General features: G+C 43.6%; 3 long non-coding RNA genes across 6 annotated transcripts; 1 reads left to right on the top strand and 2 right to left on the bottom strand.

Annotated features, from left to right (window-relative positions):
* Nucleotides 1-9,522: 9,522 nt before the first annotated feature.
* Nucleotides 9,523-10,073, bottom strand: LOC127127135 (uncharacterized). Its single transcript, XR_007805240.1, has 2 exons — nt 9,937-10,073; nt 9,523-9,887 (listed from the first exon to the last, which is right to left on the bottom strand). It is a non-coding gene; the product is annotated as an uncharacterized LOC127127135 (long non-coding RNA).
* A 77-nt stretch (nt 10,074-10,150) lies between these two features.
* Nucleotides 10,151-11,861, bottom strand: LOC127127131 (uncharacterized). Of its 4 annotated transcripts, none has more exons than XR_007805232.1 (6): nt 11,714-11,861; nt 11,224-11,422; nt 10,912-11,117; nt 10,668-10,773; nt 10,366-10,579; nt 10,151-10,276 (listed from the first exon to the last, which is right to left on the bottom strand). It is a non-coding gene; the product is annotated as an uncharacterized LOC127127131 (long non-coding RNA). The 4 variants fall into 4 exon arrangements; XR_007805233.1 differs by having other exon boundaries at nt 10,153-10,317; XR_007805230.1 differs by having other exon boundaries at nt 10,153-10,579.
* A 138-nt stretch (nt 11,862-11,999) lies between these two features.
* Nucleotides 12,000-16,925, top strand: LOC127127133 (uncharacterized). The gene is made up of 5 exons (XR_007805238.1): nt 12,000-12,134; nt 13,491-13,557; nt 15,105-15,192; nt 15,261-15,556; nt 15,645-16,925. It is a non-coding gene; the product is annotated as an uncharacterized LOC127127133 (long non-coding RNA).
* The last annotated feature ends 1,394 nt before the right edge of the window (nt 16,926-18,319 follow it).

Below are 18,319 nucleotides of genomic sequence, written 5' to 3'. Positions count from 1 at the left end.
ATCAGCCGAGGCAGAGGCTGCAACCTGATAGAAGGTTTGACCCGTTGCCCATGTCATATGCTGAGCTTCTGCCTGAGTTGCTCAGATTGGGTTTTGTGGAATTAAGGACCATGGCTCCGCCAACTGTGTTGCCACCAGGATACGACGCAAATGTCCGGTGCGATTTCCACTCTGGCGCACCCGGGCATAATATTGAGAAATGTCGGGCTTTTCAGCATAAAGTCCAGGATTTGATCGATGCCAAGACGATCAACTTTGCCCCCGTGCCCAATGTTGTTAATAATCCCATGCCTGCGCATGGTGCTCACCGGGTGAATTGCATTGAAGGGGTCGAATCCGAAGATTTGGTTGTCGATGTCGGTGAGATTCAGACTTCTCTGTTGATTGTTAAGGGCCGTCTGTTGAGTAGTGGTGTTCATCCGGGTTGTGGTGAAGACTGTTTGGGCTGTGCAGAGGCCGAGAATGGGTGTGAATTACTGCGGGCTGATATCCAGGGTTTGATGGATCGAGGTTGTGTTCAGTTTGGAAGAGCCGATAGCAGAGATCATGGGGCAGTGTCTACTGTCACTATCTTCTTCAAACCATCTGAAGGGCATGCGCCTACAACTAGTGGTAACCCCGTTACCATTTCTGCGCCAGTTGCTACCAACAATCCGACTACAATCGTCGCTCCGGTTAGAAGGGCCGTGGACAATAATGCTGTGCCTTGGAGGTACGACAATGCCTACCGAAGCAACAGAAGGGCTGAGAACAGGGTCAAGCCTTCAAATCAAGCCGTGACAATTTTCGCACCTGCTAGTAAAGCTCCGGTCGTTGTGAGTCCTGCCGTGGACAACGTGGGTGGACCAGGAGGCTTTACCCGTAGTGGTCGGCTGTTTGCGCCTCAACAGTTGAGGGATGCCAATGCTGAGGCATCCGCTAAAGCTAAGGGCAAACAGGTCGTGGTTGATGAAGCTCCTGCTCAAGCGAATGTGCCTGGTGGCTCGTTTGAAAAGGATGTGGAGGAATTCATGAGGATAATCAAAAAGAGTGACTACAAAATTGTAGATCAGCTCAACCAAACTCCCTCCAAAATCTCTATCCTTTCTCTGCTGTTGTGCTCTGAGGCACATAGAGACGCCTTGCTGAAGATGTTAAATATGGCGTATGTACCTCAGGAGATTTCCGTCAATCAACTGGAAGGTGTAATTGCTAATGTGAGTACCCGACACGGCGTGGGGTTCACAGATCTTGATTTGACACCTGAGGGGCGGAATCACAACAAGGCCTTGCACATCACTATGGAGTGCAAGGGGGTTGTACTGTCACATGTCTTGGTAGACACCGGATCTTCGTTGAACGTGCTGCCGAAGCAGATCTTGAAGAAGATACCGATTGAAGGGGTTGTGCTGACGCCGAGTGACCTAGTTGTTCGTGCATTTGATGGATCCAAGCGTTCTGTCTTTGGTGAAATCACTTTGCCGATAAGGATAGGTCCGGAGGAGTTTGACATTGTCTTCTATGTCATGGACATCCAGCCTGCTTATAGTTATCTTCTGGGGCGTCCATGGATACATGCAGCTGGGGCAGTCTCGTCGACTCTCCACCAGAAGCTCAAGTACGTCTGGAACGGTCAGATTGTGACCGTGTGCGGTGAAGAGGACATTCTGGTGAGTCATCTGTCCTCATTCAAATATGTCGAGGTGGATGGCGAGATCCACGAAACTTTGTGTCAGGCGTTCGAGACGGTGGCTATTGAGAAAGTGGCGTGTGCTGAACAGAGGAAGCCAGGTGCTTCAATTACTTCTTACAAGCAAGCTAAGGAGGTGGTTAACTCTGGTAAGGCCGAGGGCTGGGGCAAGATGGTGGACTTTCCTGTCAAAGAAGATAAATTTGGCATCGGTTATGAGCCTCTCCGAGCTGAGCAGGGGGCAACAGGTCCAAGTACCTTTACCAGCGCTGGGCTGATGAATCATGGTGATGTCTTTGCTACTGAGGGTGAAGATGTTGACAGTGATTGTGATCTTGACTGCTGGGTCCGCCCGAATGCGCCAGGGGAAGTGATCAACAACTGGACTGCAGAGGATATAGTCCAAGTTACTCTTCAGACAGAGTAATTTTCTTTTGTTTTTCATTCTGCACAAAACCCTACGTCCTGCCCAAGGCGTAGTGGTTCATTGTAGGGCCTCATGTTTCAATTTTTATCATTAATAAAGGACGTTTTGCAAACAATTTTGTGATCCCTGTCTTTCTATTTTTGTTTTTCACTTTTCAAAAAAAAAAATATAAAAATGGCAATGTTTTTGTTTTTGTGACTTTCTTGAACTCTTTTTCTAAAATAAAGCATTAAACATGCAGAATTGATCTTATGACATCCACTATGAACAAGTCTGTTATGGCTCAGTATGATTTCGACAATCCCATCTACCAAGCTGAAGAGGAGAGTGATGAAGACAGTGAACTCCCGAAAGAATTGGCTAGATTGTTGAAGCAAGAGGAAAGGGTCATCCAACCTCACCAGGAGGAATTGGAGATTGTGAATCTTGGTACTGAGGACGCCAGAAGGGATATCAAGATCGGGGCTGCTTTGAAACCAGAGGTCAAGAGCAGATTGATTGAAATGCTGAGAGAGTATGTGGAGATATTCGCCTGGTCTTATCAAGATATGCCTGGGCTGAATACTGACATTGTGGTTCATAGACTGCCTCTCAAGGATGATTGTCCTTCGGTTAAGCAGAAGCTTCGTAGAACGAGTCCTGATATGGCAGTGAAAATCAAGGAAGAGGTTCAGAAGCAGTTCGATGCTGGGTTCTTGTCAGTGACAACTTACCCACCGTGGGTAGCCAACATTGTTCCTGTGCCGAAGAAGGATGGCAAAGTCAGAATGTGTGTCGACTACCGGGATTTGAACAGGGCGAGTCTGAAAGATGATTTCCCATTACCTCACATTGATGTATTGGTGGATAATACGGCTCAATCCTCGGTATTCTCTTTCATGGATGGTTTCTCGGGTTATAATCAGATTAAGATGGCGCCAGAGGACATGGAAAAGACGACATTCATTACACCTTGGGGCACCTTCTGCTACAAAGTGATGCCATTCGGGCTGAAGAATGCCGGTGCTACCTATCAGAGGGCAATGACGACTCTCTTTCATGACATGATGCACAAAGAGATTGAAGTGTACGTGGACGACATGATTGCGAAGTCGCGGACAGAAGAGGAGCACTTGGTTAATTTGCAGAAATTGTTTGACAGGTTGGTCAAGTTCAAACTGAGACTGAATCCGAACAAGTGTACGTTTGGGGTGAGATCAGGGAAGCTGTTGGGCTTCATTGTCAGTGAGAAAGGGATTGAGGTTGATCCAGCAAAGGTCAAAGCTATTCAGGAGATGCCTGAACCGAGAACAGAGAAGCAGGTTCGTGGGTTTTTAGGGAGATTGAATTATATCGCAAGGTTCGTATCTCACCTAACTGCCACGTGTGAACCAATATTCAAACTGCTTAGAAAGAATCAGGCAATCAAATGGAATGATGATTGTCAGAAAGCTTTTGACAAGATTAAAGAGTATTTACAGAAACCTCCAATCCTGATCCCTCCAGTTCCAGGGAGACCGCTGATAATGTACCTATCAGTAACCGAGAACTCGATGGGGTGTGTATTGGGACAGCATGACGAGTCTGGTCGAAAAGAGCATGCCATATACTACCTTAGCAAAAAGTTTACCGACTGTGAAATCAAATATTCACAGCTTGAGAAAACTTGTTGTGCTTTGGCCTGGGCTGCTCGCCGACTGAGGCAGTATATGCTGAACCATACTACCTTGTTGATTTCTAAGATGGATCCAGTGAAATACATCTTTGAGAAGCCGGCTCTCACTGGACGTGTTGCCCGTTGGCAGATGATCTTAACTGAGTATGATATCCAGTACACGTCTCAGAAGGCTATCAAAGGTAGTGTGTTGTCAGACTATCTCGCTGAACAACCAATTGATGACTATCAGCCTATGATGTTTGAATTCCCTGATGAAGACATCATGTATCTGAAGATGAAAGATTGTGAAGAGCCTCTTGTCGAGGAAGGACCAGATCCTGATGACAAGTGGACACTGATGTTTGATGGGGCTGTGAATGTGAATGGTAATGGTGTTGGTGCAGTACTGATCAATCCTAAAGGTGCTCATATACCTTTTTCCGCCAGATTGACGTTTGATGTCACCAACAACGAAGCTGAGTATGAGGCTTGTATCATGGGGATAGAAGAAGCCATTGATTTGAGAATCAAAACTCTTGACATATTTGGAGATTCAGCTCTAGTGATCAATCAGGTCAATGGAGATTGGAATACGAACCAGCCGCATCTGATTCCATATAGAGATTACACCAGAAGAATACTGACGTTCTTCAAGAAGGTGAAGTTGTATCATGTCCCCCGGGATGAAAATCAGATGGCGGATGCCTTGGCTACTTTATCTTCCATGATAAAGGTTCATTGGTGGAATCATGTGCCACATGTTGCGGTGAATCGACTCGAGAGGCCTGCGTATGTGTTTGCAGCCGAGTCTGTTGTTGCGATTGATGAAAAGCCGTGGTACTATGACATCAAGAACTTCCTCAAGACTCAGGAGTATCCTGAAGGTGCGTCAAAGAATGATAAGAAAACCCTGAGAAGGCTGGCTGGAAGCTTTTATCTGAATCAGGATGATGTGCTGTACAAGAGAAACTTTGACATGGTCCTGCTCAGATGTGTGGATAGACACGAAGCAGTCATGTTGATGCAAGAAGTGCACGAGGGTTCGTTTGGTACCCACGCTGGTGGTCATGCAATGTCCAAGAAACTGTTGAGAGCTGGTTATTATTGGATGACTATGGAATCCGATTGCTTCAAATATGCTCGGAAGTGCCATAAGTGTCAAATCTATGCTGATAAGGTGCATGTACCGCCAAGCCCGTTGAATGTCATGAACTCGCCTTGGCCGTTCGCCATGTGGGGCATTGATATGATTGGGAAGATCGAGCCTACTGCTTCAAATGGACATCGCTTCATCTTGGTTGCGATTGATTACTTCACCAAATGGGTGGAAGCAGCTTCCTATGCTAATGTTACCAAACAAGTGGTTGCCCGGTTCATCAAGAAAGAAATCATCTGTCGTTATGGAGTCCCTGAGAGAATCATCACTGACAATGGTTCGAATCTCAATAACAAGATGATGAAAGAGCTTTGCAGAGATTTCAAGATTGAACATCACAATTCTTCTCCCTACAGGCCAAAGATGAATGGTGTTGTAGAGGCAGCTAACAAGAATATTAAGAAGATTGTGCAGAAGATGGTAGTAACGTACAAGGATTGGCATGAGATGCTGCCTTTCGCTTTGCATGGGTACCGTACCTCTGTGCGTACGTCGACCGGGGCAACCCCGTACTCCCTTGTGTATGGTATGGAAGCAGTCCTGCCTGTTGAAGTAGAGATTCCTTCTCTGAGGGTATTATTGGATGTCAAGCTGGACGAAGCCGAGTGGATTCGGACAAGGTTTAATGAGTTAAGCCTTATTGAAGAGAGACGGCTAGCAGCTGTGTGCCATGGGCAGTTATATCAGAGAAGGATGAAGCGAGCCTTTGATCAGAAAGTGCGTCCTCGGACATTTCAGACTGGTGATTTAGTTCTGAAGAGGATCCTTCCTCCCGGTACAGATAACAGGGGCAAGTGGACTCCTAATTATGAAGGTCCATATGTTGTGAAGAAGGTCTTCTCCGGTGGAGCCTTGATGCTTACAACTATGGATGGTGAAGATTTTCCGTCCCCTGTTAACTCAGATGTAGTCAAAAAATACTTCGTATGAACTGACCCGCTGGACAAAAGGAACAAAAGAGTCCAGGCAAAAAAGGGCATCCCGGCGAACCAAAAAACAGAAAGAAAAGGTTCGGGCAAAAATTAGGGATAAAAATGAAAAGAATCTGTACACCCGGTAAGTCGAAAACCCGCAAGGGCGACTTAGGCAAAAATGGGTATCCCGGTGGATTGAAAACCTGAAAGGGCGATCCAACCAAAAGAGGGACTAAAGCGAAGGCTACAGGCTGAGTTATCTGTACATCATCTCGCTTCGTCAGCTGCCATCTCAAAAGATGTGATCGGTCCAGTCATTCTCCTCAGAAAGCAAGGAGTTGGGAGGAAAACTGATGATCTGTGAGTTATAACAGAATTGGGAAATAGTGGATGCCGTATTCACATTGCCATTAGGATAGTTATTTTCCTTTTGTGCGCAATTACCTCTTTCTAGGAATTGCTTCCCCATGTACACGCCTTTTCAGGCACATTTTCAATCAATAAAAGTCGTTATTCAGATAAATAGCTCTCTTGTTTTTATTTTTACTGTTTTGTTTGCAAAAACGTCCGAATTTTTTGATAAACATTGCATATAATAAAACATGAAGGCTGAACAATAACTTGCAGAAGGATGAAACATTTGAAAATCATTTTGAATGTTGAAGACACTTGGTTGTATCTTGTCCGTATACCACTGGGGCATTGTGTTTTACAGGTCGTCATCTGTGAGCTTTTCCCCAGCAGGTCCTTCTCAGAGTAAGTTTGGGAGCCGTCAGAGCTGTGTTCCCCTGCAGAGGTGTCTTTGGATGGTATCTTCTTTCCCCAGCAGGCCTGTGTTGGCAGGTTTCCTCAGCTAAGATCCCCGCTGAGTGACTGGTAGGTGTTTTCCCCCAGGAGGGTTTCCCCAACGGAGTTTGTCATGAGAATGTTGTTTCCCGGCGGTCGGGTTTGTGATGTTGTTATCCCCAGCATGGCCGCAAGTGCTTCTCCTCAGCAGGGTTGTGAAAGTTTATCTCCAGTGTGATTGGATGTGTCATCATCCCCAACAGAGTTGTTATCCTCCCCACCAGAGTGGTTCTCCTCAGCAGAAGGGTGTGGGTTGTTCCTCAACAGTTCCCCGAGTGGAGCGGGGTTCAAAGAAATATTTCTCCAGCAGAGTTCATCCTACTTGTGGAGTGGACGAGTTTCCGTGGCGGATCAGTATTACATCCCCCGCTGAGTTTAGTCTACCTATGGATTGTGTGGGTCGCCCCCAGTGGAGTAGAAGTTAATCCCCAGAGCAGAGTTGTCCTACCTGAGGTTTGGTTAAGTCTTCCCCCAGTGAAGTGCTATATCATTCTCCAGTAAGGTGATCTTGTTACTCCAGAGAGTACTTTCCCCGAAGAGTTGCTTGGTGTTATCTTCCCCAACGGAGTATTGAGTGCTTCCCAAGCGGAGTCCCCTAGTGGATTGGATCTTGTGAAGGAGGTTTCCCCAGCGGAGTTTATCCTGTCCCGGCAGCAGTTTTGTTTCTCCAGCATGAGTGAGAAGTCGGTGCTTTCTCCGCAAAGCATTTCCCCAATAGGCTCTCCCCGCAGAGTATACTTCAAGCAGAGTCTCCCTGCAGAGTTGGAGTATCTGATCATTGGCTCCTTAGCCAGTATTGCATTTTGCATGTAGTGTTCATGGCATCCTCAAAATGCGTAGCATTTCCATTCAACATGGAGCATTACGCCATAGAAAAATTCAAACATATGCATTCATGTGTTCGAAACCTATCAGACCGTATCCCCGGCAGAGGCGGAGTTTTGTTCAACCTGTACGGCACATTTGCTACAGTTGCTCCTGATGGCGTTCAGGATTGATACCCCCCACAGAGGTTTATTTCCTCATCCGTTGGTGAAAGGAAAGCCGGTGTCTCCCAAGTGAGATCCCCTGCAAGTGTTCAGCCTTGCCCTGTCATCTTGTAGATGTCAGTATCTAGTTAGCACCCGCGTGTGTTATTTCTTTGGTGTCGGTAAACACCATCTTTCGGTGATTTCCCAGTCATGCGTAGTGTCTGGTTTTCTTCTTTGGTGTCGGTAAACATCATCTTTCGATGTTCGTAACGTCGTCCTCCTTCCCTAGTGAAGATCACTCCTCTCCGTTGGTGTCGATAAACGTCGAGTTTTTCCTAGTCGTCCGATGATGTCTAGTCGTACCCTTCCCCAAGTGGATTTACCTCCCCGTTGGTTTCGATAAACGTTGTGTTTCTCTCATTCGTCCGATGACGTCTGATTGTATACCCTTCCCGGTCATTCGTTAATGTCTGGTTGATCTCCCAGCCAGAATCCCCAATAGACGTCCTATTCGGTTTCTGATTGTGGTGCCTGTCCCTCGTGAAGTGGCTTTCTCCTTCTCCGTTGGTGTCGATAAACGTTGAGTCTCCCTTTCGTCCTATGACGTCTGGTTGAGTTTTCTCCTTCTCCGTTGGTGTCGATAAACGTTGAGTCTCCCTTTCGTCCTATGACGTCTGGTTGAGTTTTCTCCTTCTCCGCTGGTGTCGATAAACGTCGAGCTTCTCCCTTTCGTCCGTTGGCGTCTGGTTGAGTTTTCTCCTTCTCCGTTGGTGTCGATAAACGTCGAGCTTCTCCCTTTCGTCCTATGACGTCTGGTCGAGTCTTCCCATTCATCTGATGATGTCTGGTTACCTCTCCGTTGGTTTTGGTAAACGTCGAGTTTTTCCTGGTCGTCCCAGCTGATTCACCTCTCCGTTGGTTTTGGTAAACGTTGAGTTTTTCCCATTACGTCCGCTGACGTATGGTTGTATCCTTTCCTGGTTATCCCCAGTAGAGTTGATTACCTCTCCGTTGGTCTTGGTAAACGTCGAGTTTTTCCTAGTTGTCCGCTGGCATCTAGTTGTGATTCCGATTCCCATTCATCGTGTTGAGATGTCTGGATGTGATTGTGCCTCCGAAAAAACAATAACGAAAATAAGAAAATACCCAGCAGTGTGCAAATTCTACGGTTCTTGGTATTCAATCCCTGTTTACCCTGAAAGTCTGACAGCCGTTGCTCTCATCCATTCGGGTTCCCAGCTGATTGAATAGGGGCAGCTGTAGCACCTCAAATTTGCACCCTACCTTTTGTACATTCATTTCATTTTAGGTTATTAACATTTGCATATCATCATGAGCATGCATTTCATCTACATAAGCAAGGTTCAACACAAGATGGCAGTGACTTGAATTCAGGGCTTTATGCTTAAACCTAGTGGAAACTAGGATTTATCAGCAAACTTGGGGTGGCCCCAATCGAACCCTAGCGTGGAGATGCTTGGGTATTATGCTTAAATCTGGTGTCGATGGTGGTTTCTTGAGGGGTCAAGACCCTGATTTAAAGGCCTTTACTTGGTCATGGCTCCATACCTTGATCAGGTCCAACTCCCATATTGTGGCCTCCTAAGCCTAGTTCGGCTGGTACATCATCATTCAAGATGCTTGATCTCCTTGCATGGTTAAATGGCATTCAACAACTTCTTGTTCCTGGTTCATTCCTGTGGAGTTCTTGGTTGTGTTTCTATTTACCGTGCTCATGGTCATTGATTCTAGTGCTTGGTCCATGTAGGTTGTAGTTCATGGCACATCTTGAGCCTTTCTAAGTCCTTTGTTTCATAATTATCATTGGAGTGTCACTCATGATTAGTTCAGTCAGTGTCATATCCATTTCACTTTGTTCCAATACATATTCAAAATCCATTCATTCATGTAAGATAATTTCAAATTCATTTCAAAAGCCATTCAGGCCAAATACAAATCCAAGTTCATTCAAGTGAAGAAATTTCATTCATTACATGATCATTACAGGAAAAAATACAAAGAATGAGTGTGTTGACCAACTGTTGACTTTGGTCAACCGTTGACTTTTTGGTCAACTCTGACCAAAGTCAACTCAACCCCATAAGTCCCAATCCTATTTTAAAATTCAATCTTGATCCTGGAGTTGCTATTTGTCCATGATGCTTCAAATACCAGATTTGGCCATTTGTTTATGCGCTTTGTCCAACTCACGTCATGTGTTCTTGGCTAAGTCATTTCCCTCCCAAAACCTGCATGGTCAAGAACAACCTACGTGATGACAGGGATAGAAGATTAAGGCAATGAATAGCAGACCTACTGGATGTGCATAAATGCTGCAGGATGTGCATAAATGCTGCAAAGATTAAAGCAATGAATAGCCTGCAAAAACAGCCTTGTGCAATAACCAGCCGTATTCACATCAGTTCAAGCAAAACTGTCAAAACCATCCCACCATGACCTGCATGACAAATAGTAACAAGTCAGAATACAAGCATGCCATTTTTAAGAATAGCATTTTTGTCAGCAGCTTGCCTCAGTCTGCTGCTATTCCGTCGGGATGTGGTTTTGGAAGTTCTACCAGCATTCCTGGTGGAAATTATCCTTTGAATCCAACAGGGCACTCTTAGCAGCAGGAAATTCTTGGGTTATCAAAAGCACTGATACAAACCAGCAGGAAATTCTTGGGTTATCAAAAGCACTGATACAAACCAGCAGGGCATATGGATTATGGACGTGATATCAAAACCTATTGTTCTTCCAAGGCGTGATGCAGCGGCTGTGATCGTATGATAACGGGTTTAACTCAGGATACAGCGCCAACAATCCACTTGGTTAAGGAAGGCCCGAGTCACAAAGGCGTATCTTACCTAAATCCTAATTGCTTCCCGTTGGTTCAAACACGAGGCCGGAAGAAGGTGTGTCGCGCGCTCCTAAGTAAGGTCAAACAACATTAAGCATTCCTGCAACATGCGATACAACCATGACAAGTTAGTTCCCAAGAAAAGAATAGTTCACAATTCTATCACCATTTGACATTCATCATAGTACCTTGGGCGATACACATCTAAGCTGTCATGAAGTGTCGTCATCCGGAAGGGTTTGTCGCTTCGATGAGTTACGCGTGTTTTATTATCTTAAGCATAACCTGTAAAGACTACATGTGCACATGGTTAAAATTCAAGAAGATTCGATAACTTGTTGATCACTAAAGCATTCACTGATTCTAATACGACATTTGCATAATGAATTCGGTGCGGCACTAAACAAAATTCAGCAGCATTACAGCCCGTACCTTTCAATTGGCAGCTAAGAGTGAAGTTGTAGCAAGGTTGCAACAAGCGAATTGAAGAATAAAAGAACATGTGCGTCATTCGCCCTACTCACACGTGATTCACTTTCATCAGACTCTATCAGATAAATGCATAATGACTAGAGTTGGAACATTCGACTCGAGCTAAGTCATATCAACCAAGCATCCCACTGCAACTTCAGAGCTACCTGCAAAAGAGGACCAAGATGATTCTAATGACTACACCAGCAAAATCCATAACAGTTGGCAATGCAAGGCAAGAAATGGAATTTGAGTCATAATCATGATCACTACCCTGTTGCAGAGCCAAAGCCAAGAAAACCTGCAGAAACAGGGCAAGTTATCCAAACATTCAGCAAACCGGTCTACAAACCAAGGCATGGACATCAACCTGCAGCCAAGACCTCACATCCATCCAATTTCTCCACAATGATGTGAATCTGCATTGCATACACCAGACCTAGCAATTGAAAACAAAGATGCAACATTCATCCTGCAAAACAAAATTACCAAGCTCAGGCCTCCAACTATGTTCTTGCTGCAGCATAACACCATTCCGAACATCATTTAGCATCAAGAAAATCTACTTACTCACTCTACTGTAGGAAAAGTATGAGGTAGAAGCATCAAAATAATAAACAGTTCATGAAAGAGCAGTTCAGGTAAAGAAGCAAGTCACCCAACGTAAATCAATTCAGTTATCCATGGATCAAAAGATTGAAGGCAAAATGGATTAGAAATTTGAACTTGTGGTAAAAACCACGTGACTTAATTCAAGACTCACCTTCATTTAAGTGCCAGCTGGACGAAAGAGATTGAGCTACACAAATCTCCAATTTGTCCTTGGATCGTGCTATATAAGCTGCAATCATTGCCAATCATTGGGTTCGGAAGATTTTTCCCTGATTCCAAAAAGCTTCTGCACTCAATCCTCACCTTCAGTACACGCTCATCCTCCATTGTTGTGGGAGCTTCATCATTCGAAGCTCCACACGGCAGAGCTAAGCCACCACTTCAACCTCCTCTTCCACCTCGATTCTTCAACCACATTCACTGTACCAACCTTCAATCATCCTCACGGAATCTTCAACCACCGTAACAGATTCACGATACCTTCACCATCAACAATCAACATCTCACCGGAATCACTCCAAGAAAGGAAGAAGAAGAAGAGTTGACTGAAGATCCAATCATCGCTTCACTCGGTAAGTCCCTAATTTGATTCAGATATCACCTGTTACTGTTTGTTCATACGGAGACGAATTGAGTCGAATTTGATGGTACGAGCTTTGCCGATAATGGATCGATTCGAATTTGAATCCGGTAATTGATTAAAGAACGAATCATCTGTTGAATGTTATTGAGCTGTCGCGATTTATAGATGAGAGCTCGCGTTGATCGTAATTGTTTTTCTCTTCGCTTGGACCGAGTCATCACCCGTGGCGATTACCACGACACAACTCGGATTCATCTTCTTCCTCCTAGAGCCACGATGACGGTGCGATCAGTGATATGACGGAGAACGCGACGGTGGCTCAGGCTTTTGCTCCGTGTGCGTTTGGTGGAATTCTCTTTTCTCTCATGCATGTGTGTCTTCTGTTGCTGCTCGTTGAAAATCCTGTTTGGGCCAAGACCATAGCGGATTTCTCCCATACACCACCTGATTGTTAGCATTACCCCTGCGTTTGGGCTTACAACGTATGCAGACTGACTAGGGCCCAATTCAAGATTTCCTTTAAGTTTTTCTGTTGGTTTCTAGCAGTGTTGGTTTAATAGAAACATTATTAGGATTAATTGACGCCAGGTTTAGTTTAGGTAATTAGGTAAGTATGCATTTAGATAATTAGAAATGTGGATTTTAGGATTAAGTGTTAGAACTAAGCTTAGGAGACATTAGAGATTTTTGGATTGAATTTCTAGAATTAGTTCAATTAGATTAATTGGAAATATAAAAAACTGATTTTAAAATTAATGAATTTGATTAGAAATTTTGGATTAATTTTAGAGCTAGAATATTAGAAATTAACAATTAGAAATATTATTAGAATTAGATAATCTCTTGGATTTTTTAGAATATTAAATCTAGCTTAGATTTTAATTGACTTTTAATTAGAATTTTGTAAATAGAAATTTAATTCAATATTACTCCCTAACTGTGAAATGACCATTCTACCCCTAGGCTTAGAAATAATTCAATCTTGCACGCTCCCTTAATTTTAGGACATGTTAGTATTTGATTAAATGAATTTCATGTGGAGTTCGAGCTTCCGTTTTGGGTTTTTGTTCCATTTTGGCCCTAGTCTTGGACTAGTGGTTTGTGATCTCACTTTTGAGTTGTGTTTCAGGTTAATAGCCTAAATGGCCTATGCTTGATGATGTGCCTCCATTGGAGTTGACTTGTGACTTGTGTATAACTAACATAACTTTGTTTTGTAGGTTGTAAGGCCTGAGCTTGAGCTTATAGCTTGCCTTTGTGTGCATTAATCTGTATAGTCTGATTGATTAACATTTGTTGTTTATTGTTGTCTGTCTAAGTACTGATGATACTTGATTGATTTCAGGTACATTTAGTTGCTTACAGTTCTTTAAGAACTTGCTTGCTGCTGCTTGGTTTTTTAACCACTTGAGGTAGGACTTCTATTCTTCATGTAGTCTGGAGACCCGGTCTGTTATTTGGCCGGGCAAACTGTCTGAAGTCCTCCTTAAGAGGCGATGTTTGTGCTTGTTTACATTTGTGCCTAAGCAGGTGAAGTCCTCTATGAGGCAATTGGTGGAAGCCAAGGGATATGCAATCTATCCCCCACTATTCTGTGAGTCGTCCCTCTGCTCACACGGCTGTGTGTTGATGCATTGGGGCACAAACCCAAGATCTGGTACTTTGTACAGTTGTGTCAGAGTCTTTGAGCGTAGAAGGGTCCCTCCATTCTGGACCCACGCTCCTTTGTCAGAAGCTCTCCCTGGTTAGGGATAAGAGCTGTGAGGTCTCATCCTCACCTCACCTTTTCATCTGCTTCACCTTAGCCTCGTAATGGCAAGGTTAAGAGCGAATAATACCCATGTACAGACGACTTGCTTCGGCAGTCAAACCCATTGTTTGAGCCCACTTGATTGGTTATAGTGTGTGCTTTGTGACTATTTGTTTGACATGGTTGTTTGAAATGCTTGATGATTGTATGCTTGTATGCTTGCTTTCTTCCTGGATAGGATTAGCTTGCATTTGTGCAAGTAGGTAGAAACCTCAACTTAGGGTAATGATGCATGACAACACTAGGCTCGAGTCCAGCTCCCTGGTAGTGTGTCTTCCCTCGGTTTCTGGCTAGACTTTCTTCCCTGCGTAGGGGAACTACATCGCCTTGATCCTTGTTCCAGACGAGGTATGTAGGCAGGTGGTCGTGCGAGACCACTCCGGGCAACCTTTTTCTTTCTTGAGTGTGTTTACTTGTTATCTGATTGTGTGTTTGGTTCGGATGCCGACGTAAGTCCAGTGATTGGCTGTCGGGCTCCACGTTTGCCGTTTTGAGTGTGTTTTGGTTCGGATGCTGACGTAATTCCATCGAGTGGTTGTCGGGCTCCATGTTTGCCATCTGTTGGTGTGTTTTGTGTTGTTTGGCGTGCGTAAGCCGAACTACAGTGGCTCTGATTCTCGTTCCAGACGAGATATGTAGGCATAGGATGCGATGTCCTATCGAGCTCCCTTCTCTTAACCCCACCTGCGTTCCTTGTGCCAGTGTGTGTGTGTTTGAGCAGTATTTTAGCAACCATTTTCCTTCCTATTGTGCGTGGATCCCGTCGAGTACGACGGATGCGTAGGGGTGCTAATACCTTCCCTTCGCATAACCGACTCCCGATCCCATTCTCTTTGGTCGCGAGACCACGTCTTTTCCAGGTTTACTCTGAGCGTTTCCTTTCCCTCTTTTGGGATAAATAACGCACGGTGGCGGCTCTGTTGTTCTTTGTTTCCCGCCGGTTTTTCGCGTAATGCGACACTAAGCACACTCTGGATAGTTTCAAAGGTCATCTTCATATTGAGATAGAGCATGTTCACATACTCTCTCCAATATATGAAGGTGTGGAATATGAGGGTTTCACGATTTATTTCTTCTTCTAACAATTCCTTAACACCCTTCTTACTTGTGATCACCATTTTGACTTTTTCCCTTTTTAATCGTCGAAAGAAAAAAGATAAAGGGTTCGGCGAAGAAAGCTGCCAGCTCGGCCATGGACGAAGGCCAAGAAAAAGAAACCAACTGCACAACAACAAAGGTATACTTCGTGTGTTATTATTTTCTCGATGTATTATCTTTGTATTCTAACTCCTATGTTATTTCCAGGTAAGCCGAAAACCACCTCCAACTCCAAAGAAGCGAAATACTAACCATCCCCAGGCTCCAACAATTGAGTCAGACGATGATATGACCTCTCCCCAGATAACTCCAAACCTTCTAAAAAGAAGAAGAAAGCAAAAACTTCTGACGTCACCTCTCAGCCGAAAACCAAAGTCATCAAAATCAAGCCAACGAAACCTATTGCTCAAAAGGCGATTAATGTTGATTCTGAACCTACTGCCAAGAATACCCCTGAAGGAATCGAAAGTGATAACTCCAGCCCTGGTGCTGATGGTCTTAAGGTAATAGAATTTCTCCTTATCTTTCTAAGCCATCTTCCCTTTCCTTTTCGACTTAGCACAACTCAATTTCTTTTGCATGATGGGGCAGACGGTACTGAATAATCAAGCATTAAGCATGATATCCCTGGGAATGCCATTACTCCTTTGTACCATCCCTTATCCGACAAAGATTCGAATAAAGGGTCAACAGACGAAGTGAACAAACCTGTTGACAAACAACAAGAGGTTTTGCCTCCAAAGAATACTACCCAACACTCTCAAACCACTGGCTATGATAGTGAAGATGACGAAGAAAAAGAGCATCACCTCACAAAGATATCGAAAACCATGGACACCCAAAATCCAAAAGAGAATGTCCAAGACAAAATATACGATTGTTTGCCAAAATCCTCACCCAAGGTGAAGACGTCCCAGATGAAGAGGAAGATGAAGATGAGGATCACTCTATGTTCGACATCCCTATTTACCCACTGGAAGAAGATGATGATGATGATGCGAACCCAAGTGACATACCTACCGACAACCAAAACCTTGGCACAACCAAAGCTTTCAAAATACCTTCGACTGGTACAGGTGTTGCTCTCTCCCTGAAAAATTGGAGACCTTAAAGAAGAATAAGCCAACAGAATACCTGAAGATGATCATGTGCGCAAGGGGTAACTCGACTAACAAACGTTCAAGTTCATCGACCGTTTCTGGTGATCAGTCTACAAATGAGCCTACTGACGAACTGCTCGAAAAGATCAAGGAGAAAGCATTCGTTGTTAACTTGCTCCAAGTCCTAGAAAATGATCGCACTGCCTACTTTAGGATCAAGGATCTTTTGAAACAATTGGACATCCTAACCACTTCTCCAGAAATTGCAGATATCACCATGGAGCTTAGGTTACTTATTGATCAAGTTAATACAGACCTCAATCGCAAAAGTGAAGTTTCGAACAAGAATCAGAACAAAATGAATTCCCAAACAGCTGAATGGGGTGTTTCCACCAAGTCCCCCAACAAAGTTTCAGAATTGGAAAAGGGGTTTGAACAAAGTTAAGAAGAATTTGAGACTTGCGCTAACAATATTACTGCCTGGGAACTGCAAATCGAATAACTGCATGCTAATATCAAAAAGGCCAAAGAGCACCAGGAGGAGATTCAGAAGCTTGATCGCGAAGAACTTGACAATGAAATACAGGTAAGGGTGGATCATGTTGAACAGGCCTAAGCTTTGGGGAAAAGATTGATATTCTCAACTTCAGCCAGTTTGTGATTGACCGACGTCTATTACTCTAGAAGATGAAGTATGAACGCATGAAGGTCTCTCTTCCTTTTTAACTTATTTTGCTTACGCATGTTGTAATTGCTTGAATTTTTATTTCAACCCTGGAATTTGTAATGTAATGACTTCAGCCATTTTGGAACTTTATATATATTTACCATTTTGGCTTGGATTTTGCATGGGTACTATTCGATTAATATTTTAATCTCCTGAAGTGCAGGCTTATATTTTTTCAAATACTTCCCGTTTACTCTCAGGATTCTTCGATCGCATATGCATTATTAGAAAAAACTTGAACAATTTGGAATGGACCTTCCCATTTTGGGGACCATTTACCCAATGTCATATCCCTTCGATCCAATGGTAGAACTACTTTCCACACTAAGTCTCCATTCGAAAATGATTTGACTTTGACCTTTTTATTATATGCTTTCTTTACCCTCTTTTTCCGCCTCTTTAATAACTCTAAGGCATTCAACTTTTCTTCGTCCAAATCAACTAGTTCGTCCAACATCATATTCCAATAGGATTCTGATGGGATCTCATTTTGTCTTTGAATTATAGTTGATTGGAGATAAATTTCAACTAGTAACATCATATCGTGCCCATATGTCAATCGAAAATGCATAGAATTTGGAGCCTCCTTAGGGGAGGTTCGACAGGACCACGAGATTTGATCTAATGTCTTTTGCCAATTTCTTGGCTTTTTCCCCACATTCTTTTTTATTAATCTGATTACCGCTTTATTTGCTACTTTGACTTGACCATTTGCTTGGGAATAATAAGGCGTAGAGGTTAATAGTTTGAACCCTGCTTCTTTAGCAAAGTCCTGGATCTTTCGACCAGTAAATACTAATCCCTGATCAGTTGTAATAGTCTCTGAGATCCCAAATATATAAATTATATGTCTTTGGATAAACTCGATCACTGCTTCTTGATCAGTATTTATTAAAGGTATGGCTTCGATCCATTTAGTAAAGTAATCAATTCCTACTAGGATGTACTTCTGACCCTTAGAAGATGTTGGTTGAATCTCACCAACCATATTCAATGCCTAACCCCTGAAGGGTCAAGGATTCACAATAGAGTGTAGTTCATTTGCAGGGATGTACTGTATACCTGAATGTATCTGGCACTCTTGGCATCCTTAGCAAACTCGATGCATTCTTTCAGTATAGTAGGCCAATACATCCCTTGTCGAAACAAAATCCATTTCATCTTATGGCCTACTTGGTGAACCCCACATGCCCCACTATGAACATTCAACAAGGCTAAGTACGCCTCAGTCTCACTAAGGCATCTAAGTAAAATTCCCTCGGGTGTCATTTTAAACAATTTGTTTCTCATAAGAGTATAACTTAAATAACGATATTCGACCTTCCGCTCTACATATGTTGTTGGATTCTCCATGTAATTTACTATTGGCTTTCTCCAATCTACATCTGCCAAGTTGTCGATAGCCAATATCTCAAAGTTCTCTTCATCTGCATAGCCCA

The sequence above is a fragment of the Lathyrus oleraceus genome, chromosome 3 (assembly GCF_024323335.1).
Source record: "Lathyrus oleraceus cultivar Zhongwan6 chromosome 3, CAAS_Psat_ZW6_1.0, whole genome shotgun sequence".
In the NCBI taxonomy this organism is placed as follows: domain Eukaryota; kingdom Viridiplantae; phylum Streptophyta; class Magnoliopsida; order Fabales; family Fabaceae; genus Lathyrus; species Lathyrus oleraceus.
Note: the sequence above shows the minus strand (reverse complement) of the source record. Positions and strands in the feature narration are given on the sequence as shown.